A 7198-nucleotide genomic window follows, 5' to 3' on the forward strand; every position below is an offset into this window, starting at 1 on the left:
ATTCGAAGTGTTCTGCACTAATATACGTAGAAAGGCGATGCCGCTGAACTGGTGTACAGACTACCGCCCGCAACGAGTCTAGTTGGATATCTACAGAGAAATGTTAGATCCATTGTCGATGTTCATCCAGTGTCTACATCTACGTGATTACTCTGCTATTCACAATAAAGTACCTGACATAGGATTCAATGAACCACCTTCAAGCTGTCTCTCTACCGTTGCACTCTCGAACGGCACGCGGGAAAAACGAGCACTTATTTTTTTCTGTGCCAGCCCTGATTTCTCTCATTTTATCGTGATGACAATTTCTCCTTATGTAGTTGGGCGCCAACAGAATGTTTTCAAAATCGGAGGAGAAAACTAGTGATTGAAATTTCATGAGAAGATCCCGTCGCAACGAAAAACGCCTTTGTTTTAATGATTGTCACTCTAATTCACGTATTATGTCTCTGACACTACCTCCACTATTTCGCGATAATACAAAACGCGCTGCCCTTCTTTGTACTTTTTCGATGTCACCCGTCAGTCCCACCTGATGCGGATCCCACACCGCACAGCAGTACTCCCGAATAGGGCGGACAAGCGTGATGTAAGCAGTCTCTTTAGCAGACCTGTTGCACCTTCTAAGTGTTCTTCCAATGAATCGCAGTCTTTGGTTTGCTCTACCCACAATATTATCTACGTGATGGTTCGAATTTAGGTTATTTGTAATTGTAATCCCTAAGTATTTAGTTGAATTTACAGCCTTCAGATTTGTGTGACTTATCGCATAATCGAAATTTGGGTGATTTCTTTTAGTACTCATCTGAATAACTTCACACTTTTCCTTATTCAGTGTCAATTGCCACCTTTCGTACCATACAGATATCTTATCTAAATAATTTTGCAAGTCGTTTTGATCATCTAATGACTTCACAAGACAGCATCATCTACAAACCATCTAAGACGGCTACTCAGATTGTCTCCTGTGTCGTTAATATGGATCAGGAACAATAGAGGGCGTATAACACTTCCTTGGGGAACGCCGGATATTACTTCTGTTTTACTCGATGTCTTTCCGTATGTTACTACGAACTGTGACCTTTTTGACAGGAAATCAAGAATCCAGTCGCACAACTGAGGCGATACTCCGTAGGCACGCAGTTTGGTTAGAAGACGCTTGTGAGGAACGGTGTCGGAAGCCTTCTGGAAATCAAAAAATATGGAACCAGTTGACATCCCCTGTCGATAGCACTTATTACTTCATGTGTTTCACAAGAACGTTATTTTCTGAAACCGTGCTATGTGTCAATAAATCGTTTTCATAATGTTCGAATACAGTATGTGTTCCAAAACCCTACTTCAAATCGACGTCAGTGGTATGTGCGCGTAATTTAACGGATTACTCCTACTTCTCTTTTTGGGTATTGGTGTGACTTGAGAAATTTTCCGATCTTTAGGTACGTATCTTTCTGTGAGCGAGCGGTTGTATATAATTGCTAAATATGGAGCTATTGTATCAGCATACTCAGACAGGAACCTGACTGGTAGACGATGTGATTTAAACTGCTTCGTTACTCCGAGGATATCTACTTCTATGTTCCTCATATTGGAAGTTGTTCTTGATTCGAGTTCAGGAATATTTACCTTGTCTTCTTTGGTGAAGGAGTTTCGGAAAACCGTGTTTAGTAACTGTGCTTTAGTGGCACAGTCATCAGTGACTTCACCGTTGTTATCGCGCAGTGAAGGTATTGATTGCGTCTTGCCACTGGTGTGCTTTATGTATGACCAGAATCTCTCTGGGTTTTCTGCCAGATTTCGAGTCAGAGTTTCGCTGTGGAAATTATTAAAAGCATCTCGCGTTGAAGTAAACGCCATATTTCGAACTTTTGTAAAACTTTGCCAATCTTTGGAATTTTGCGTTATTTTAAATTTGGCATGCTTTTTTCGTTGCTTCTGCAACAACGATCTGACCCGTTTTGTGTACCATAGGGGAGATCAGTACGATCACTTATTAATTTATGTGGTATATATCTCCCAACTGCTGTTGATACTCTCTCTTTGAAAACATTCCACAACTTCTCTACGCTTACATGATCAGATCGGAAGGAGTGAAGACTGTCTCTTAACAAGGCGTTAAGAGCATTTTTATCAGCTTTTTTTAATAGATATACTTTGCGTTTCTTTTTGATGGTTGTAGCTGTTACGGTATTCAGCCTAACAGCAACTGCCTTGTGGTCGCTAATCCCCGTATTCGTCACAATACTCACTATTTGTCCAGGATTATTTGTTGCTAAAAGGTCGTATGCTTTCGCAACCATTTACGCTTCGAGTGTGTAGTTTTTGTCTAGTGTTCCCCGTAGACGAAAGTCCAGACGCGTTAAGTCTGGTGCATACTCCACAGCACCTACTCCGTCTGTCCAGTGTGCGGGTAGATTTTCGTTGACATACTCCCCGACACTATTGTGGTAATGGGGTGGGACACCATCTTGTTGAAAGCAAAACTTTTCTTGCTCGTACAACTCATGGACGGCAGGTAAATTGGATGTCTCAAACTTCCTAGCTAAACCTCACCAGTAACTATGCCATCAGACGCAATCAAACCCCGATAAGATAACCAGCACCATACATTCATTAGCACTGACGTGCAGACTTGCGGCGGCGCAGTAGATACAGCGGTCACAGTTTTCTGTACCGCTGTGTTTAAATTGCTCCTCTTCACATCACACAATCGTCTCTCCAAACGTTCATTGATGTGAACGCGAGGTGCCTCTTCTTTCAAAGATGTCCGAAATAAGTGTCACTAAGAATTCATATCACTGCTACGCCTCGATCAGCGATGAATCCACACCTTCAGTGCGGATGCACATTTACTCGTAGGTTCGACCTCCAGCTGGAATCAGAAATAAGCGAGTACGGAGGACATGGACGGCGACTGGACATAGGTGGTGCTAGGTGGGAGTGGCAGTCTGGCGCGGAGCGTGCCAGGATAGTCCGCGCGTTTGTGATAGACACCGTGTCCGGCTGCTACAGTGGTTAACGCAACTCCTTAGTTAGCAGGAGATCCCGTGTTCGAGTCCCGGTCTGTCACGGATTTTCACTGGTCCCCGCTGATTCCGCATTCGGTCCCGATGCAGCTGAATAGTTACTTCCCCTCCTTTCCTCTTCCCCTTCCAACTTCAATTTACGTAAACACTTCATTGTTGCGCACCATGCCATTAAACTAATCGCAGTACTCCGTTCTACGATCTGAGTTGTCCTTGTTTAATGAAGATAACAATCTTGTGATGCAACACTTTTTAGCAGTCTGTAAAATGCGCTTAACACTTGAACGACTCAGTCTGGTTTCACAGGCACACTGCCTCAAAAACAGGTGTGGTGGGCGAGTGAACTGCTGTAACACAGCACGGGGGTTCAGTAGACTTGTTGCTGTAATAAGTTGTTCAGGTTGTTGTTTGTGTACATCAGTAACACAGCTCCAAAAATAGTTCAAATGGCTCTGAGCACTATGGGACTTAAATATCTGTGGTCATCAGTCCCCTAGACTTAGAACTACTTAAACCTAACCAACCTAAGGACATCACACACATCCATGCCCGAGGCAGGATTCGAACCTGCGACCGTAGCAGAAGCGGGGTTCCGGATTGAAGCGCATAGAACCGCTTTTTTTTTCATTTTGTTCGCTTTCGTTTGTTGCATCTGCTCGGGGCGGATCGATTAACCCAGTTTTTTTTTTTTTTTTTTTATTACAGATGGCAGCTAACCCGCTGACCGAACACGCTGCGCTACCGTGCCGGCATTCGGCCACAACGGCCGGCAGTAACACAGCGTTAGACTTCATATGTCTCTCAGATGCGCGTCAGTGTTACATACTGTATGTCGGTGGCTCTGTTTTGAAACTCATTCCTCAATTGAGGTTGTACTACATTTACGTTTTCCTATTTAATGAAGCACTTCAAAATAGCATTCCTTTCATCGAATGTCAGAATTGCACCAGCCATGTCTACTCACGTATCTGAAAGCAAAACAAAACATTATGATAACAAAACAAAATAACTCTTACGTGGAGGCTATTACGTACCAAACCGGAAAAACGCCTGTGTAGCGAAGCCAGTACAATTCTGTCAGTTAATTTGTGAATTATGTACAACTCAATTGTATATACACTCCTGGAAATTGAAATAAGAACACCGTGAATTCATTGTCCCAGGAAGGGGAAACTTTATTGACACATTCCTGGGGTCAGATACATCACATGATCACACTGACAGAACCACAGGCACATAGACACAGGCAACAGAGCATGCACAATGTCGGCACTAGTACAGTGTATATCCACCTTTCGCAGCAATGCAGGCTGCTATTCTCCCATGGAGACGATCGTAGAGATGCTGGATGTAGTCCTGTGGAACGGCTTGCCATGCCATTTCCACCTGGCGCCTCAGCTGGACCAGCGTTCGTGCTGGACGTGCAGACCGCGTGAGACGACGCTTCATCCAGTCCCAAACATGCTCAATGGGGGACAGATCCGGAGATCTTGCTGGCCAGGGTAGTTGACTTACACCTTCTAGAGCACGTTGGGTGGCACGGGATACATGCGGACGTGCATTGTCCTGTTGGAACAGCAAGTTCCCTTGCCGGTCTAGGAATGGTAGAACGATGGGTTCGATGACGGTTTGGATGTACCGTGCACTATTCAGTGTCCCCTCGACGATCACCAGTGGTGTACGGCCAGTGTACGAGATCGCTCCCCACACCATGATGCCGGGTGTTGGCCCTGTGTGCCTCGGTCGTATGCAGTCCTGATTGTGGCGCTCACCTGCACTGCGCCAAACACGCATACGACCATCATTGGCACCAAGGCAGAAGCGACTCTCATCGCTGAAGACGACACGTCTCCATTCGTCCCTCCATTCACGCCTGTCGCGACACCACTGGAGGCGGGCTGCACGATGTTGGGGCGTGAGCGGAAGACGGCCTAACGGTGTGCGGGACCGTAGTCCAGCTTCATGCAGACGGTTGCGAATGGTCCTCGCCGATACCCCAGGAGCAACAGTGTCCCTAATTTGCTGGGAAGTGGCGGTGCGGTCCCCTACGGCACTGCGTAGGATCCTACGGTCTTGGCGTGCATCCGTGCGTCGCTGCGGTCCGGTCCCAGGTCGACGGGCACGTACACCTTCCGCCGACCACTGGCGACAACATCGATGTACTGTGGAGACCTCACGCCCCACGTGTTGAGCAATTCGGCGGTACGTCCACCCGGCCTCCCGCATACCCACTATACGCCCTCGCTCAAAGTCCGTCAACTGCACATACGGTTCACGTCCACGCTGTCGCGGCATGCTACCAGTGTTAAAGACTGCGATGGAGCTCTGTATGCCACGGCAAACTGGCTGACACTGACGGCGGCGGTGCACAAATGCTGCGCAGCTAGCGCCATTCGACGGCCAACACCGCGGGTCCTGGTGTGTCCGCTGTGCCGTGCGTGTGATCATTGCTTGTACAGCCCTCTCGCAGTGTCCGGAGCAAGTATGGTGGGTCTGACACACCGGTGTCAATGTGTTCTTTTTTCCATTTCCAGGAGTGTACATTTTTGTTGGCCACTCTGCACATGGAACTCAGTACTCATCCGTATGAATACTTGAGTTTTCTCTATATAGTCCTACTACACGGTTAGATGTATTTCGCGAAGATAATCCCGAAGAATTTAATATCGCCTCTTATTTTAAAAAGCACGGTTTATCATTGAGACTGCATTGATAAGTAACAAAGTACGAATGAAATTTTTTAGTGTATAACTCGAGGATTGTTGTACGAATTTCGATGGCGCATTCAGTACTATACAGCATAGCTGATGCGAAAGTACTTTATGTGAGTAGCTTTTCACGTTTCTGACAGCTAAGTTGCTTCCAGGTACTTTGTCTGTTATGATCTCGTTTTGTTCCATTCGACCACTTCTCAACCCAACTAAGGAGGCGGCGTTACTTCCTGACTTTTTTGCACAGCCGTTGGCTTCGCCGCAGTAGACGTCACAACCCTGATCTTTGTACAGCTTTGCTAATGCCTACTGTATCACACATGGCCCACTGTGACAGATACACAATACTACATAATGAGCACATTTATCAAATGAGCCGTATAGCTAATCTTCATCAGAAAATGCTGAACTATGAAAGAAAGATCGAACTGCAGTAAATCAGCCAGAGTGACACCTAGGTTTAAGAAAGAAGTGCAAATTCTACGATCGTTTCTTTACCCAACACTGGATATAAAATATTTAGGAAAATAATATCACAAAGACCCCCAATAATTTTAGAAAATATCTTGCTGGAGGGGCAAACTAGCTACAGGAAGGGTATCGTCCTGTCGAGACAACACAGTTGTCATAGGACACATAATCGAAATGTAATAGAGAAAGACGTATTTTGTTTGTTTATCGCATAGAAGCCTTTGAAAACGTATATACGAGAATGTTTTGGAAAATAGAAGAGGCTTACCACAGAACTCAATAAGTGTAATTCAGTAAGAGCAAACCAACAAATGTACCATGACTCAAGTATTGCTACTGCCGGAGAATACACAATTAAAACAACGGCAAATTTAGGTTTCGACAAGGACGTTAATATGTTGAGACAATGGCTAAAAGAAAATTTGAAAATATAATGTGGTATGCACTTCACTCGTTCGTCATACATCACAAAGGGTTGAGCTTAACTCAGTTCTCGTTTCGTATAGTTACTGTCATAATTTTTGCTAGGCTCTCTGAACGCTTTCATTACCGTCCATAGACCAATTCAGCCTATACATATATAATTTCTTGGCATTTTTTTATGTTCGTTGTTGGTACGAGACTCCATAACTCATATTCTTGTATAACGGCACAATATGCAGGGTGAGGCAAAAGTGTGGATACACCCCTATAAAACTCGAACGGTGTGAGGAATCATAAAGGCAACTGGTATGAAGGTGTCTGCAGTTGTAAGCTTATTTGTCCGTCGCTGACATAGATGACCGCAAAACTTCTTTCCTTCCCGTCTGGGCAAGCTGTGCAGTGACTAGAGTACATGTAAAGCTTACTGGGACAGAGTAAATGCTAGCTACAATGAAGTAGATTATTAGATTGTAATACTGGCATTTTAATTTGATATCCCCCACAACTGCCAAATTTACAAAAAATGTGAATTTATTTGTCCACCCACACACTCCTGAGAGTGGCACA

The sequence above is a fragment of the Schistocerca nitens genome, chromosome 4, assembly GCF_023898315.1.
Source record: "Schistocerca nitens isolate TAMUIC-IGC-003100 chromosome 4, iqSchNite1.1, whole genome shotgun sequence".
Classification (NCBI taxonomy): domain Eukaryota; kingdom Metazoa; phylum Arthropoda; class Insecta; order Orthoptera; family Acrididae; genus Schistocerca; species Schistocerca nitens.